At 36.5% G+C, this 18900-nt stretch overlaps 1 pseudogene; it reads left to right on the plus strand.

Annotated features, from left to right (window-relative positions):
- The window catches only part of LOC102830509, a 19475-nt pseudogene extending 2554 nt beyond the window's left edge, over window positions 1–16921 (plus strand).
- The last annotated feature ends 1979 nt before the right edge of the window (window positions 16922–18900 follow it).

Below are 18900 nucleotides of genomic sequence, written 5' to 3' on the forward strand. Positions count from 1 at the left end.
ATATATATATAGTTGTTGTTGTTGTTGTTAAGTGCCATCGAGTCGGTTCCGACCCATAGCGACCCTATATATAACTATCATCCGTGGAGAAAGCAAAAGGTCATTAAAAAGGCAGGAAAGGAAGAAAAGTTCAAAATGGTTATCTAAAGGGTCTGAAATTTGTTCCTAAGTTTGGAGAAGCAAAAGCAACTGAAAGGAAGGAGGATGTAACAGAACTGGACCAAACATTTCAAAGGGCAATTTGAGAAGACAAATTCAAGTATTTTAATGAAATGTGAAAATACCTGGAGTTAGAAAACCAAGAGAGAAGAATTTCTCAAACTGAAAGAACTGAAAAATACAAAAAAAAAAAAAAAAAAATCAAAACTTGGGTTGCAATATTTAAGGATTTTAGACAAAATATTGAATGATATATTAAAAAATAAAGATGCAAGGTATACACTATACAAAAGCAACTGATTAATGCTCAAACATTTCAAGAGGTTTGATTAAGAAATGATGGTACTGGAGGAAGAAGTCCAAACAGTACTTAAGCAATGGTGGAGAACATGGCTCCAGGAATTTATAAATTACACATTAAAATGTTTAAAAAAAACTGATGCACTGCTGGAGATGCTCTTTCATCTATGTTAACAAATTTGGAAGAGAGCTACCTGGCCATCCAATTGGAAAATGTCCATATCTATATCCATTTCACAGAAAAGTGACTAACCGAAGTGCAGAAAGCATCAAAAGTGTTGTAAGTATCACATGCAGTAAAATTTTGCTGATGATAATTTAGCAGTAGTTGTAGCAATACATGAAAAGGAACTGCCAGAAATCCAAGCTGGAATCAGAACAGGATGTGAAATGGGTTATTATGGTTCATATCAGATGGATCCTGACTAAGAGCAGATAATGCCAATAAAATATTTACTTGTGCTTTATTGACTATGAAAAGGCGTTAGACTGTGTGGTTCATAACAAACTATGGATAACATTGCAAAGAATGTCTATTCCACATTTAACTGTGCTTTTAAAGAATCTATAAGTAGACCAAGAGGAGTCCTGGTGTGGCTCTGTGGGGTAATGTGCCAGACTGCAAAGTCGTTTGAACTGTAAGGTCGGCAGTTCAATCTCACCAGTCGCTCCTTGGAAACCCTGTATAGGGTTGCTGTGGGTCAGATCCAACTTGATGGCACTTAACAACAACAAGTAGACCAAGAAGTAATCGCTAGACTAGAAAAAGGGAATATTGAATGGCTGAAAATCAGAAAAGGTTTGTATTAGGTTTAACCACACTTATTCAATCTATATGCTGAGCAAATAATCTAAGATACTGCATTTTATGAAACAGAATGAAGCATAAAGATTGGGGGAAGACTCAGTAATAGCCTGCAATATGCAGATGACACTACCTTGTTTGGTGTAAGCAAAGAGAAGTTGAAATTCTTACTGATGAAGATCAAAGACCATGGGCTTCAATACGAATTGTAAAGAAAAAGACAATCCTCATACTGGACCAAAAATAGCATCATAATGAACTGAGAGAAGACTGAAATAGTCAAAAGACTGAATTTTGCTTGTGTCCACAAATAACACTCATGGAAGTAGTAGACAAGAAATCGAAAGACTTACTTCATTTAACAACTCTGCTACAAAAGATTCTTAAAGTGAGAAACAGCAAAAATACCAGTTTGAAGATTAAATTTAACCTGACCCAAGTCTTGACATTTTCTATTGTCTCATATGCATTTTAAAGGCAGACAGTGAATAAGGAAGAGCTCAGAAGAACCAATATATCTTGGCAAAGAAGACTGAAAATACCATGGATTGCCAGAAGAACAAATTAAAGCTTTTAGAAGACGTACAGTCAGAATTATCCTTAGAAGTGAGGGATTCTAAACATAATCTCTCTCATTCTTTGGACATCTTCTCAGGAGTGACCAAGCCCTGCAGAAGAACATGCTATTTGGTAAAGCATGTTGTTGTTGTTAAGTACTGTCATGTCTGTTCCAACCCATAGGATCAGTGAAAAAGTGGAAGCCCTTGATGACATGGATTGACTCAGTGAAAGAAATAATGGGCTGAAACATAATAGCAATTCTGAGGATGACATAGGGCCAGGCATTGTTTCATTCTATTGTGCATAGTGTCCCTATGAGTTATCATGGACTTGATGGAACCTAACAATAACTTCTATCATCTATCTATGTATCTACATATGCATCTATCTTTATATATTGGAGTCCTAGTGTGGTACTGTGGGATAAAGCTGTAGACCAAAAGGCTGATTTGAATCACAAGGTCATTGGTTCAAACTCACCAGACACTCTTTGAAATCCTGATATAGGGTTGCTATGAGTCAGAACCTATTCAACGGCACTTAACAGCAACAGATATTTTTATATCTATCTGTCCTACCTTTCATCCATTTATGTGAATCTATATTTCCATAAATAAGCTCTGATCATGAAATTGTTACAAGTTAGGCTGCTAGCGTCAAGGTCAGCGGTTCAAAACTACCAGCCATTCCAGGGGAGAAAGATGAAGCTTTATGCTCCCGTAAAGATTTACAGCCTTGGTAACCCTACACAGGGTCGTTAAGAGTTGGAACCAATTCCATGGCATACAACCAACCAATATATTTCTTTATCTTTATCTCTATCTATATGAGTCCTGCTGTGGCAATGTAGTATAAGATCAGGATGGCTAACTACAAGGTTGACAATTCACACTCACCAATTGTTCCTCAGAAACACTATACAGTGTTGCTATAAGTCAGAAACCACTCTATTGCACACAACAACAACATCTCTATCTCTATTCATATATATATATATATATATATATCCATTTATCTATTTTGTGTGTTGTGAAGTGTCACTGTGCAGGAGAAAGATGAAGCTTTCTTCTCCCACATAGATTTATTTAAAAGCCCTCATCTTTGTCCTGCAGAGTGGCTGAGAGGCTAATAAAATGAACCTTGTGATTGCAGTTCAATGCTTAATGTATCTAACCACTGTATGTGTGTGTGTGTGTGCGTGTGTGTGTGTGTGTCTGTGTTGACTATGTAACAATTAGTTGTAGCCAATATGTCAAAAAGAAGATGACATATTGTTTATTGAATATAGCAGCTTACATAATTTATTTAGTCAAGATCTGTTTATGTTTAATAATAAGATTTCACATATTACTAGAATGCATTCAAGGTACCTGAGTGGAGCAAACAGTTTTCTCATTACTGCAAATTGGGACGTTGTCTGAGATGTTTTCTCATTACTGCAAATTGGGATTCCCATCAAAGAATACTATGGAAGAAAGACTTGGATATCTTCCATAAAGATTACAACCAAGATAGCCCTCTGGAGCTCAGTTCTACTCTGTAACACATGGAATTGTGATGGTTTAGAATAGACTCACTGGCAGTGGTTTATTTTATTTTATTTTGTTGGTTTGGAATTATATGATAGAAAATGAAAGAAGATGGATGAGACTTAGTGACTTTAGACTGTACTTCAGAATTTAATTTTCCAAAGAGAAAAATAACAGGATTATATTTATAGAGTAAGGGGATGTCAAATTAGTGGGATTTTGTATGTATTATTTTTAAATAAAATGAGATACACAAAATGTTTGTAGGCTGATGGAAAAAATTCTGTAGAATTATGAAAATAAAAGATCATAATACTGTAGGAAGTAAAAAGAGTTGTTGAAGCACTATTCTTTAGAGTAATTAGGGTGGGATTTAGTATTGATTTGTGTGTAGAATGGTAGAATGCTGAGTGCAGGATTTAGATAGGACCAGTATTTCTCAAGCTGAAAGAGCTGAAGACAAAACTCAAGCCATAGGTTGCAATATAGAAGGATTCTATATGCAAAATATTGAATGATGCAGAAAATACCAAAAGATGATGGAAACTATACACAGTGTCATCATGCCAAAAATAAATGGTTTATGTTAAAACATTCCAAGAGGTAGCATGTGATCAGTAACCTGAAAGAAGGAAGTACTACTTACTTATACTGAAGGCATTGTTGAAAAAAGGTCTCCAGGAATTGATGGAAAACAAATGGAAATACTTCAACAAACTGGTACAGCACAGATGCAGCAGGAAATCTGCAAGACAGCTGCCTGGTCAAACGGTTGGAAGAGATACATATTTTTGTTCATTACAAAGAGAGGTCAAATGTGTAAATCATTGAACAATATCATTAATATCAAATGCAAATAAAAATTTTCTAAAGATAATTCAAAAGTGATTGAAACAGTACATTGAAAGGGAACTGCCACAAATTCAAGCTGGTTTTAGAAGATTTGGAACTAGGTACATCCTTGCTGTGGTTAGGCAGATCTTGACTTGTAGTAAAGAATGCTTGGCAGATGTTTACATGTGCTTTATTGACTGTGCAAAGGTTTTCAATTGTGTAGATTAAGACAAACTACAAATAATGTTGCAAAGAATGGGAATATCAGAACACTTAATTGTGCTCATGAGGAACCTGCATATAAACCGATAGGCAAGCAGCACAAGGGAATAATGAATGGTTTAAAATCAGGAAAGGTGTGTGCAGGGTTGTGTCCTTTCACCATAACTATTCAAACTTTATGCTGAATAAATAAAATGAGAAGGTGTTTATATGAAGAACAGCATGACTTCAGAATCTAAGGAAGATTCATTATCAGTCTGTAAAACGCACATGATAAAAGTTTGCTTGCTGCAAGCTAGTGGTGGTGGTGGTGGTGGTGGTGGTGGTGTGCTGCTGCAAGCTGAGAGGAGTTAACATACTTACAGATGAATATCAAAGAGAACAACCTTCAGTATGAGTTGCACCTCAATGCAAAGAAAACAAAACTCACAGCTGGATCAGTTTATTTCCAATAACCTCATATGCATGTGAAAATGCTGGCAATAAATAAGAAAGATTGTAGAAGAGTTGATATATTTGAATTGCAATGTTGCAGAAAAATATTGAAAGTAACATGGACTGCCCAAACAAACAAATCTGTTTTAGAAGAAGTACAATGGGAAATGTTAATTAGAAGCCAGGATGGCAAGACTTCATCTCTCACACTTTGTACATATTATCAGCAGAGACCAATGCCTGGAGAAGGCATCAAGTGGAGGGTCACTGAAAAAGAGGAAGACCTCCAATGAGATGGATTGTCACAGTGGCAGCAACAATGGGCTCAAATGTAACAGTAATTGTGAGAAAAGGTACAGAACCAGATACTGTTTCCTTTTGTTGTACATTGAGCTGCTATACATTGGCACTGATTCTATAACACCTACTTACAACAACGTTGCAGTAACACATGCAAAGGCAGGAGTTGTAAACCCTAATGAAGTTCCAAGACATATATTTATTATTACATATAATCCAAATTGAGGAGCTCTGGTAGTGTAGTGGTTATGAATCAGGCTGCTAATCTCATGGTCAGCAGTTTGAACCTACCAGCTGATATGCTGGAGAAAGATGAGGCTTTTGGAAACCCTGTACAGGGTCACTATGAGTAGGAACTGACTCGATGGCACATAATAACAACAACATAATACAAATTAAATTTGTTTAATGTATTTACCCAAATATCACCAACAATACAAGGGAAAATATAGGGTAATCAGAGCTGACATTTACCAGTATTGTAATTTTGTCAAGATAAAGTAACAGTGTTAGAAAAAAAGAGTGCTGTCATATGCAAATGAGCAATGTTTATTTGACAACATATCACTTAGAAAACTGACTCTCAATATGGCTTGCAACTTATTGGAAGCATGGATTCATTGTAGCAGGAGATAGGGGAAGGAAATAAGTTTAGAAAGAAGAGGAAGCAAATTCAAGGTATTGCAATACTGTATTAGAACTTTCTGAGAATGCATAGTTGGTTAAGAAGTCACTACAGCTCAAGACAGTCCTCACAGTAAAATCCCAAATTAGAATCAAATTCTGTTTTGTTTTTCTTTTTCTTCCTCACCTTTGTACCTAAATTGCCAAGATTAAAAAAGAAAAATAGTATAAATCAGTTGTCCACACAGAGTTGTTGTTGTTGTTGTCAGGTGCCATCGAGTCAGAACTGACTCATAGCGACCCCATGCACAGCAGAACGAAACAATGTCCGGTCCTGAGCCAACTTCACTACTGCTGCCACACTTGATGCCATCAATGATGCCACCTGGCTGATTCATCTCGTTGGGAGTCTTCCTCTTTTTCTCTGACCTTCCATCTTACCCAGCATAACATCCTTCTCCAGCGACTACCCCAATTTCAACCTTGCCCATTAATCAGTTGGTGTCTTCATAGTTTATTTCCCATCATGTGTTTTTCTAAATGCCCACACTGTTTCACAACTCACTTACACTAATCACCACCCATACACCCACTACTATCAAGTAGATTCTGACCCTTAATGACTATATTGTTGCTAAGTGCCATGATGTCAGTTCTGACACATTGTTGTTATTGTTAAATGCCATTGAGTCGGATCTGACCCACATAGCAACTGGTATAGGGTTTCCGAGGAGCAACTGGTGAGCTTGAACCACTGACATTGTGGTTCAAACCAACTTTTCAGTGTAGTGCATTATCTCATAGAACCACACCAGGATGTGCCATCATGTAAGTTCCAACACAAAGAGACCCTGTATTGGTTTGGTTTCAAAGGAGCAGCTGATGAGTTTGAACTGCCAACCTTGTAGTTAGCAGTCCAGTGTTTATCCTACAGTGCCACAGCAGGACTCCTTAATGACTCTATAAAATAGAATAAAACTGCTCTATATGTTTTTTTATGTTGTAAATCTTTACATAAACAGACTGCCTAACCTTTCCCTATTTAACAGCAGTTGAGTTAGAACCACAGATTAGCAGTCACTCTTAATCCACTATACCACCAAGACTCCTAATATATCCTCTAATGTAGGGGAAATGAATCTCTAATGCACAGAAAGGTAAAAATAGATATTATCAAATAAGTTCTCAACCTTTTCATTACCCCTGCCCATTTTCATACTCACTCACATATGCTATTAAATAATTCAGGAAACAATCATTGAGAACCAATTCTATGCTAATATACTTGTGTAGGTACTTTACAAAGTAAAAATATGTAAACACTTCTCAAGGGTTTACAGTGCAGTCTAGGAGGACAAGAAATAAAATAAATATTTTACTTATAAGAAACAGTTGTTAATACTGTTAATGTTGTCATAAATAATGTTTTATATTGGAAAGTTCTGATTTATTTGTATTGTCTCAAGACACAACTCAGGTTACAAATATTCTCAGAATATTTTTATTTGTAATGAAGCTTTACTATTATATTGTCTGTGCACATTTTGCTTCCAGTTACCGCTATGATCTTAATTCATTGGAGAAAGATATAGTTTCAAGTAGCAAAGGTTTTACATTAATATGTGGTTAATCTGAAAGATGGCCAATAATAACATACATTTTTCCCTGACTACTACTGTTAAAACAATGATCTATTGTAATACAAATACGATTTTTTCAAGCACATCATATTAATAAAATAAAATATTCTTAAGAAATTAAGGTATCTTTAGAACATATATAAATGAATGCAGAATGGACATAAATTTATATATAGTTCATAACTTCCCATAAGTACCCAGTATAGCCTTTACATCTTAAGAGTTCTGTTCTGTTAGAACAACTAACTCTTGGTCTACGTACAGGTTCCTCATGAGCACAATTAAGTATTCAGAATACTCATGCTTCACACTGTTGTCCATAGCTTATCATGATCCACACAATTGAAAGCCTTTGCTTAGTACATAAAGCCCACGTGAACATCTTTCTGGTATTCTCTCCTTTCAGCTAAATTCCATCTGATGTCAGCAAAGATATCCTTTGTTTCACGTCCTCCTCTGAAACCAGCTTGAACCTCTTGAAGTTCTCTCTAAATGTATGATTGCAGTTATTTCCGTATTCTTTAGTAAAACTTTACTCGCATGGGATATCAATATATTGTCTGATGATTTCCACATTCTGTTGAGTCACCTCTCTTTGTATTGGGAACAAATATGGATCTTTTCCAGAATGTCTTCCAGATTTCTTGGCAGAGATGAGTGAGTGCCTCAAGTGCTGCCTCACATTCTTGAACGATTTCAATTTGTATTCCATCAATTCATGGTGCCTTATTCTTTGCCAATGACTTTAATGAACCTTGGACTTCTTCCTTCTGGATCATTGGCTCTTTATCACATGCTACCTTGTGAAATGTTTGAGCATTAACCATTTATTTTTGGTACAGTTACTCTGTGTATTCCTTCCATCTTCTTTTGATGCTTTCTTCATCATTCAGTATTTTGCCCATAGAGGTTTGAATATTCCCCCCCACTTCTTTTAGTTTGATAAATGCTGACTGTGTTCTTCTATTTTGATTTTCTAACTCCAGGTCTTTGCACATTTTACTATAAATTTTGACTTTGTCTTCTAGACTTGATCTTTGAAATTTTCAGTTTAGCTCTTTTACCTCCTCACTTCTTTCACTTGCTTTTGCATCTCTGTGCTGGAAAGCAAGTTTCAGAGTCTCTTCTGACATCCATCTTAGTTTTTTCCTTCTCTCTTGTCTTCTCATTGACCTTTTGCTTTCTTCCTGTATGATGTTCTTGATGCCATCCTACAACTCTTCTGGACTTTGGTCTTTAGTGTCTAATGAATCAAATTTCTTCTTGAGCTGATCTCTAAATTTAGTTGGAATATACTCCAGGTCATATTTTGGCTCTTGTGTACTTATTTTAATTTTCTTCACCTTCAGCCTAAATTTTCCTATGAGCAGTTGATGGTCAATTTCACAGTCTTCCCCTGACCTTGTTTTAGCTGATGATATGAAGCTTTTCCATTGGTTGTTTCTATAGATGTAGTCAATTTGATTTTTGTGTGCTCCATTTGGTGAAGTCCTTGTATATAGTCATCTTGTATGTTATTTTAAAAAGGTATTTGCAATGAAGATATCATTGTTCTTGCAAAATTCTATCCTGTGATCTCTAGCATTGCTTCTATCACCAAGGCCATATTTTCCAACTCTTGATCCTTCTTCTTGTTTCTAACTTTTGTATTTCAATCACCAGTAATGATCAATACATATTTTTATTTTTAAGTTTTCATTGTTAATTGAGTGATAGTTTACATGGGAGACCATCATTTTATACCATCACTTCATTGCAATGATTATAATCTCCTCCATGCATTATCATTCAACAGTATTTGCTTCTATTCCCTCTATGTTTTTGGTGTTTTGTTGTGTTGTGTTGTGTTTTTTAAAGGGAGGGTGTACAAAAAAACACTCTGGAATATATAATAATTTAAACAACCAAGGGGCACATTCTGAAAGCCTGCCTTCTATCCGCAAGCTCACACACAGCTTTTCTCTCTCCATGAGTCTAGAGTCCTCAGCTGCTGTCTCTCTCTCTCCATGTCCTCATCACTGCCTCTATCTCTGGTGTCACTACTTCTCTTGATAGGGTTCCACATTCCATTAATGCTCTTTTCCCTTGATTGTCCTAGGGTCCTCTGTTTCTGATCTGTAAGATTAACTATTCTCCCTTTTTTGTTACAAAAGTATGGTAACTATATCTTGATTGCATGTTTGTTCAATTTCAAATGGGAGAAGTTGATAGCACTCTTCAATTTCACCTTCACTGGCTTTAGTGGTTGGTGCATACATGTGAATAATAGTGGTATCAACTGGTCTTCCTTGTTGTTGTTGTTAAGTGCTGTCAAGTCAGTTCCGACAGATAGCGACCCTGTATAGGGTTTCTGAGGAGCAGCTGGTGAGCTTGAACCACCTACCTTGCAGCTCAAACAGCTTTGCAGTCTGGAGTATTAACCCACAGCGCCACACCAGGATGGATATTATCCTATCACAGACAGCATTGTGTCTCATAACAGATCTTGATATGTTCTTTTTGGTGATGAATGTGACATCATTCCTCTTCAATTTGTTATTCTTGGCATAGCAACTATGTGATTGTCAGATTCAAAATGGCCAATACCAGTCAAATTCAGCTCACTAATGCCTTGAGTGCTGCTGGACTGCAAAGTCAGTTTGACCCACAAGATCGACAGTTCAAGCTCACCAGCTGCTCCTCAGGAACCTATAGAGGGCTGCTATAGGTTGGAACCGATTCAAACGCACTTAACAACATCGCCACCAATGCCTGAAATATGAATGCTTATATGCTCCACTTCATTTTTGACATTTCCAATTTTCCTAAATTCATACTTTGTATATTACGTGTTCTGATTATTAATGTATTTTCACAGCTGTTTCTCTTCATTTTGAGTTGTGCTCCATAAGCAAATGAAGGTGTGGAGGATTTTATTCCATTCATGTCATCATGGTCAACTCTACTTTGAGGAGGCAGCTATTCCCCAGCAGCATTTTGAGTGCCTTCCAATTTGAGGGGTTTATCTTCTAACAATATTCTTGTGCTCATAATCATGTTTCAATATTAAATAATCTGGTGCTGGCAATGTTCCACTGCTACTTATAAAGTTCTCAGTGACTAACTATTTGGAATTTTCACCACTTGTTTGTCAGTTTGTCATACTGTGGTGGCTTGTGTGTTCCTATGATTCTGGAAGTTATGTCACCAATATTTCAAATACCAGCAGAGTCAACCACAGTGGACTGGTTTCAGATAAGCTTCCAAATGAAGACACACTAGGAAGATGATGAGACGAACTACTTCCGAATATTTTGTCAATGAAAACCTATGGAGAGCAGTGGAAAAAGAATGCAATAAAAAGTATATAAGAAAACTATTCATTCAATTTATATGTAAAGGAATGCAAACAGAAAAAAATGTATTCTTACGTTTCTTAACAAATTTGGAAACATAAAATTAAAATGCCAATTTTAATTTATACAAAGTGTAAGATATGTGCTTATATGCTATGGTGGATTAAATGATGGATTATAAATTGACCCACTTCATAAATGGTAATGTTATAATTTGTATCAAAATCTTGAATTGCTCATTAGGATTAAAAATTGTCATGTATGAGAAAATTTGTACAGAAATGTGTCCCTTGCAAATTTTTATCTAACAGAATGTTATTTTAAGAACTTGAGTTAAGTTCATTCTTAAAGAAACAGAAAGAAAAAAAAAAAATTAGAGCAAAACGTGTTGCTCTTGTTAAGTGCTATTGAGTCTGTTCCAATTTGTAAAGAGCTACCCTGTAATGATGTTTAAGGAGTGGCTGGTGGGTTTGAACCATCAACTTTGTGATTAGCATCTAGTGCTTATTCTACAGTGCCACACCTGGACTCCAGAACATACCTAATTTGCATTTAAAGATATTGTAAAGTTAATTTATATATGAAATTTAAAAGAACAGTGATCATATCATTGGAAAATAAAATATTTGAGGTAAATATTATCTCTAGAATTTCCGATTTTAAGAAAAATATTAAAAAGGCAAAAGTGACACAAGAAAAGATTACCATGGAATTAAAGAAACAAAACAAAACATACAATTAAGGGGGAATCCAGATAAAGAAAATAATGTAGACATAAGATAAGGATGAGTAGTTTAAATCATGAACTCTCCTATTTTTCTGCTTTGTTAAGCATTATAACAAGGACCCTGCAAACAGGCACCACTATTGAAAGCATGAACTCACTGATAAGTCCTGATACTACAACAGTCCAAATGTTTAACTAAATTATATAGTGTGCTGCCAAGATACACTCATGTACAATTTTCTTTTTCTGAATTTTTTGAGATTTAATAAATATTCTTTCTGTGGAATGAAGATAAGACTAGATAGTTAACCATCATTGGATTCAATGTAGAATAATTATCTATGATTTCAAATAAACAGTAATGATATTTAATTTTAATAGAGAACATTTTGACCATTATCACTTTTCTTCAAAGTGATAATAATGGTCTAGAAAGCAACTAAAATTTTTAGTATAGAATAGACTCTTTCAAGAGAAAATGAAAAACATTTCTAGGCATATTTAATAAAATATAGTTTTTAAATTGAAATAGACAAATCTCGCATTAGTTAATAATGCAATTATTTTAACCTGGAAATAAGTGATTTATGATATTAGATATACAAGCATCCATATAAAAATGTAGCAGTTTCACATAACTATTAATACTTTAAGGAGCCATTGATATATAATGGACCATATGTTGGACTGCAAGATCAGTAGTTTGACTCCATCGGGAGCTTTGAAGGAGACTGGGGAGGCTTTCTGCTTCTCTAAAGGTTTGTATTTTCTGAAACCCTACAAAGATCCCTATGAGTCAGAATCTACTTGATTACAGTGAATATGGTTCTGGGCTTTATTAATAATTTATTTTTATTTGGATAAACAAATTAAGTACATATTTATATAAATATAACATCTTGTATGATGCTGTCTTTGTTGTTAGTGCTATGCAGTCAATTCTGACTCAATGGGATTCTGTATAGGTTTTCTGAATATGGGCTACTAGATTTGAACCTCTGATCTTTCAGTCAAAAGTTTAGTGCTTATGGTATTCTTCTTACATGATAGTTCTATTATTAATCTTGAAATTGAAGTAGCAATAAAATATACTGGTTGATGATTATCCCAGTTTTAATTTAATAGTCTCTGGATGATTCAAATTTTTGCATTCCAGTTCTAACTGCAAGGTTAGAGCAGTTGGTTTGGCTTTAAACAGCCGGTGGCAGACAGTGTGCCCTCAAAGGGAGACAGGCAGACTGAGGGAAACGCACCACCTGAGTAGTGCTGGGAGGTTGTGGCAGAGTCTACAGAGCAGGAGATGCAACAAGTGGGGGGACCAAGAACCCCTTTTCCACCAGGACAAAGGCCTCGACCACTATCTCTTTAACTTTGTTTGCAATGGAAGCTACAAAAAGGATAAGTGAATCTGTGAAAAAACAGTACAAACAATAAAGAAATAAGTAGACGAAGGGAAATAGATGACATCATTTATAAGGTAATCGTAGGCGATTGCCAAAAGGAACAGAAAAATTTGTTCAGGTGCAACATACAAAAAAGTAGAAGAAGCAGTGCCTCCAAGGGTTGATGGTAATAATGACGAAACAAATCAACATCAAATCTTGGCCTGAACAGCTGACAAGAGGAATTACCTGCGGGATCTCCCAGTTTCTGTGCAGTTCAATTTTTACTTTGATCAGATGTACCCAGTAACCCTGTTCATGTTCTGAGAAGACAAGCTGATGAGTAGGATGAGATTTGCCCTGGTTCTGAAACTTGTGTTGGAAGAAGTGTTTCTGAGGAACTACTTTTATTATCAAACACTCGTCTGTCTTTTTGTCTAATGTGGTAGTTGTTATACTGAAAGTTATGCCACCAGTATTTTAAATACCAGAAGGGTCTCCCATGGTGTACATATTTCAGATGAACTTCCAGATGACAGACGAAGACAGACTAGTAAGAAGGAGTAACAAACAACTTCCAAATATTTAGTCACTGAAAACCTTATGAATAACAGAGAAAAACTGTCAAACATAGCGCCGGAAAATGAGTCCCTCAAGTTGGAAGGCACTAAAATGACACTGTGGGAAAGCTGCCTCCACTAAATAGAGTTGAACGAAATGACGCCAATAGAGTAAATTAAAGCCCATGAGAGAAAAGCACTCGGGACCTTCTGATGGGACACAACTCAAAATGAAGAGAAACAACTGTAAATATCCATTGAAAATTGGAACACAGAATGTACAAGTATAAATCTGGGAAAATTGGAAGTTGTCAAAAATGAAACGAACACACAAACATCATTATCTTAGGCATTAGTGAGATGAAATGGACTGGTATTGGCCATTTTGAATCTAATGACCACATGGTTTACTATGCCGGAAATGACAAATTGAAGAGGAATGGTGTTGCATTCATTGTCAAAAAGAACATATCCAGGTCAGTCATGAGGTACAACACTGTTTGTGATAGGATAATATCCATGTGCCTACAGGGAAGCCCAGTTAGTACAACTATTAATCAAATTTAGGCACCAAACACTTAAGTAAATTAGGTTGAAATAGAAGAAATCTACCAACTTCTTCAATCTGAAATTGATCACACATTCAATCAAAATGTATTGCTCATTACTGGTGATTGGAATGCAAAAGTTGGGAGCAAAAAGGAAATATGAGTAGTTGGAAAATATGGTCTTGGTGATAGAAATGATGCTGGAGAACGCATGATAGAATTATGCAAAACCAATGGTTTGTTCACTTCAAATATCTTCTCTAGCCAGCATAAGTGACGACTATACACATGGACCTCGCCAGATGGAAAACATAAAAATCAAATTGACTACATCTGCAGAAAGAGATGATAGAAAAGCTTCATATCATCAGTGAAAATAAGATCGGGGCAGACTGTGGAAAAGACCATCAATTATTCATATGCAAATTCAAAATGAAGCTGAAGAAAATGAAAACAAGTCCAGGAGAGCCAAAATATTACCTTGAATATATCCACCAGAATTTAGGGATCATCTGAAGAATAGATTTGATACAATAAACACTAAAGACTGAAGACCAGACAAGTTGTGGAATGACATGAAGAACGTCATACATGAAGAAAGCAAGAAGTCATTGAGAAGACAAGAAAGAAGGGAAAGGTCAAAATGGGTGTCAGAAGAGACATTGAAACTTGCTCTCCAGTGTAGAGATGCTAAAGCAAATGGAAGAAATGAGGAGGTCCAAGAGCTGAACATAAAATTTGGAAGATCAGATCGAGAAGATAAAGCCAAATACTACAAGAAAATGTGCAAAGATCTGGAATCAGAAAACTAAAATGGAAGAACATGCTCAGCATTTCTAAAGCGGGGGAACTGAAGAAAAAATTCAAGCATCAACTTTCACTATTGAAAGATATTCTGGGAAAATTATTGAATGATGCAGAAAGCATCAAGAGAATAGGGAAGGAATGCACAGAGTCACTGTACAAAAAGAAATGGTTAATGTTCAGCTGTTTCAAGAGGTAGCATATGATCAAGAGTCAATGATACTTAGGGAGGAAGACCATGGTTCATTGAAGGAATTGTCAAAGAACAAGGCAACATGAACTGATGGAATAAAAACTGAAATATTTCAAGAAAGTGAGACAGCACAGAAGGCCAAGAAATTTGGAAGACAACTACTGGCTGCCTGATTGGAAGAGATATGTATTTGTGGCCATGCCAAAGAGTGGTATCCTAACGGAATGCGAAAATCATCAGACAATCTCTTTGATATCTCATGAGAATAAAGTTTTACTCAAGGTAATACTGAAATGGCTGCACACATACTTTGACAGAAAACTTCCAGAGGTTCAAGCTGGATTCGGAAGAGGCAGTGGAATGAGGGATATCACTGCTGATGTCCAATGGATCTTGGCTGAAAGCAGAGAATATTAGAAAGCTGTTTACCTGTGCTTTATTGACTATGCAAAAGCTTTTGATTGTGTGGATAATGACAAGCTATGGACAACATTGAGAAGTATTCCAAAACATTTAATTGTGTTCATAAGGAATCTGTACCTGGACCAAGAAGCAGTTGTTGGAACAGAACATTGGTACACTGAATAGTTTAAAATTTAGTAAGGTGTATGACAAGATTATATTCTTTCACCATACTTTATTCAATCTGTATGCTGAGCATATAATCTGAGAAACTGGGTTTTATGATGAAAAAGGTGCTATCAGGATTGGAGGAAGACTCATTAACAACCTGCGATATGCAGATGATACAACCTTGCTTGCTGAAAGTGAACAGGACTTAAAATATTTCCTGATGAATATCATAGAGCTCAGCCTTTGGTATGGATTACATCTCAATGTCAAGAAAACAAAAATCCTCACCACTGGACCAATAAACAACATTCTTATCAACGGAAAAAGATTGAAGTTGTCAAGGACTTCATTCTTCTTGGATCAACTATCAACACTCGTGGAAGCAGCAGTCAAGAGATCAGATGACATATTGCATTGGGCAAATCTGCTGCACAGGAACTTTTTAAAGTATTGAAGAGCAGAGATGTCAGCTTGAGGACTAAGGTGCGCCTGACCCAAGCCATGGTATTTTCAATAACCTCATATGTATGTGAAAGTTGGACAGTAAATAAGGAAGACCATAGAAGAATTATGGTGTTCGAGGCGAATACTGAAAGTGTCATGGGCTGCCAAAAGAGCCAATAGATCCATTTTAGAAGTGCAGCCAGAGTGTTCCTTGGAGGCCAAGATTGCCAAACTTCATCACTCATCCTTCAGACATATTGTCAGGAGGGACCATTCACTGAAGAAGGATATCATGTTTGGTAAGATGGAACGTCGGAGAAATAGGAGAAGACCCCCAATGATATGGATTGTCCAAGTGGCAGCATCGATGGACTCAAGTGTGGCAACAGTAGTGAGGTTGGCCCAGGACTAGGCAGTGTTTCATTCTTTTGTGCCTATGGTCGCTGTGAGTAGGTACCAACTCGATGGCACCTAACAACAACAACAACAACCACTTTTACCATGTCTCCCTGATCAAGCAGTTGACTCAGCTGAGTGATCAGGCCACCCAGCAGCAGGCAGCTGAAAAGGAGATGAGAAGGAACCGGCCAGCGGGTGACCTACAGCTAAAAGAGGCAGTACGGCCTAAAATGCTACCTGTTGTAATCAATACTCAACTTAAACTTCTGGAGGAATAGGAAGAGATTTCAACTAGTCCAGGTGTCTCTGAGTTCACTTCTGATGTCTTTGACACCTGTAACCTCTATCAGGAGGATCTGAGGAAAGCAATGGAGCAGCTCGTGCTTGACAAAAATCGACAGGTGACAACTTTACTTGAAGATTACTTGAAGACTGGGAAAAAGAGTTAAAAGAGGAACTGAAAGAATATGAAGTGGTAGCAGACTCTGAGAAAAGAGATGAAAACTGGGAGAAGAAAGTAGAAAAAATGCTTCAACAGGAGAATTAGCCACTTCCTGAAACAAATGATTAATCCTGATTTTTCTGCAACTGTTAATAAATTCATGTGGTCCAGATTCACCAAGTCAAAAGGCACAGAAGAATGTAACTTGATGAAATTCAGAATTGCTTCAGCCAACATGTTTTGGGTATTTCAAGCTGATACTTGCTTCTGCTACTTAAATATAAATAGAGATATATGATCATTAAGAAGTGATGTTTTATGTAATTCTTCAGTAGAAATCTAATTGGGCAAGTCCTTGTAGTCAGCAAGGAAGTATGTATCGAAGAAACACAAGTAAAATACTACAATAGTGTTTTCTGTAAATTCAATAAATATAACTTAATTTATTTATTCTTCCATCAGAGTTTTATAAACATTTGAACTCACTGTATTTTCTGTGCTATGTGTATGTTAAACTACTGAGTTAATGAATTGATTACTATGAAAAGCAACAAATTATACTAAATAATTTCAGAGGAAATACTTTTAAACTCATCTTGATAGATTTGTTGTTGTTGTTGCTGTTAGGTGCCATCGAGTTGGGACCAACCCATAGTAACCTTATGCACAGCAGAAAGAAACACTGCCCACTCCTTGGCCAACCTCACTACTGTTGCCACACTTGACCATTGATTCTGCCACTTGGCCAATCTATCTCATTGGGAGTCTTCCTCTTTTTCTCTGACCTTACCAATCATGATATCCTTCTCCAGCGACTGGTCCCTCCTGAAAATATGTCCGAAGTGTAAGAGATGATGTGTTGTCATCTTGGCCTCCAAGAAGTACTCTGGATGCACCTCTTCCAAAATGGATCTACTGGTTCTTCTGGCAGCCCATGGCACACTCAATATTCTCCTCTAACACCATAATTCCAAAGCATCAATTCCTCCATGGTCTTCCTTATTTACTGTCGAGCTTTCACATGCATATGAGGTCATTGAAAATACCATAGTTTGGGTCAGGTACATCTTTGCTCTTCAACACCTTAAGAAGTTCCTGTGCAGCAGATTTGCCTAATGCAATACGTCATTTGATTCCTTGACTGCTGCTTCCATGAGAGCTGATAGTTGATCCAAAAAGAATGAAGTCCTTGACAAATTCAATCTTTTCTCCATTGATAAGAAGGCTGTTTATTGGTCCAGTGGTGAGGATTTTTGTTTTCTTTACATCTTTAAGATGTAATCCATACTGAAGGCTATGTTCTTTAATCTTCATCAATACATCTTTAAAGTCCTGTTCACTCTCAGCAAGCAAGGTTGTATCATCTGCATATCGCAAGTTGTTAATGAGTCTTCCTCCAATCCTGATGCCACCTTTTTCTTCATAGAACCGAGCTTCTCATATTATTTGCTCAGCATACAGGTTGAATAAGTATGGTGAAAGAATACAACCTTGTCACACACCTTTTTTTCATTTTAAACCATTCAGTGTTCCCATGTTCTGTTCGAACAACTGCCTCTTGGTCCAGGTACAGATTCCTCGTGAGCACAGTTAAGGGTTCCAGAATACTCATACTTCGCAATGTTGTCCATAGCTTGTTATGATCCACACAATCAAAAGCCTTGTGTAGTCAATAAAGCACAGGTGAGCATCTTTCTGATATTCTCTGCTTTCAGCCAAGATCCATCACACATCAGCAATGATATCCCTGATTCCACTGCCTCTTCTGAATCCGGCTTGAACCTCTGGAAGTTCTCTGTCAATGTATGATTATAGTCATTTCTGTATTTCCTTTAACAAAACTTTACTTGCATGGGATATCAAAGAAATTGTCTGATGATTTCTGCATTCCATTGGGTCACGTCTCTTTAGAATGGGCACAAATATGGAACTCTTACAATCAGTCGGCCAGATAGTTGTCTTCCAAATTTCTTGGCAGAGATGAATGAGTGCCTCCTGTGCCACTTCACTTTTCTTTTATTTTTTTTTAATTTAAGGTTTTTTTGTGGATTGAATGAAAGTTTATAGGGCACATCATCAGTTTC

Source organism: Chrysochloris asiatica, unplaced genomic scaffold (genome assembly GCF_000296735.1).
Source record: "Chrysochloris asiatica unplaced genomic scaffold, ChrAsi1.0 scaffold00153, whole genome shotgun sequence".
In the NCBI taxonomy this organism is placed as follows: Eukaryota; Metazoa; Chordata; class Mammalia; order Afrosoricida; family Chrysochloridae; genus Chrysochloris; species Chrysochloris asiatica.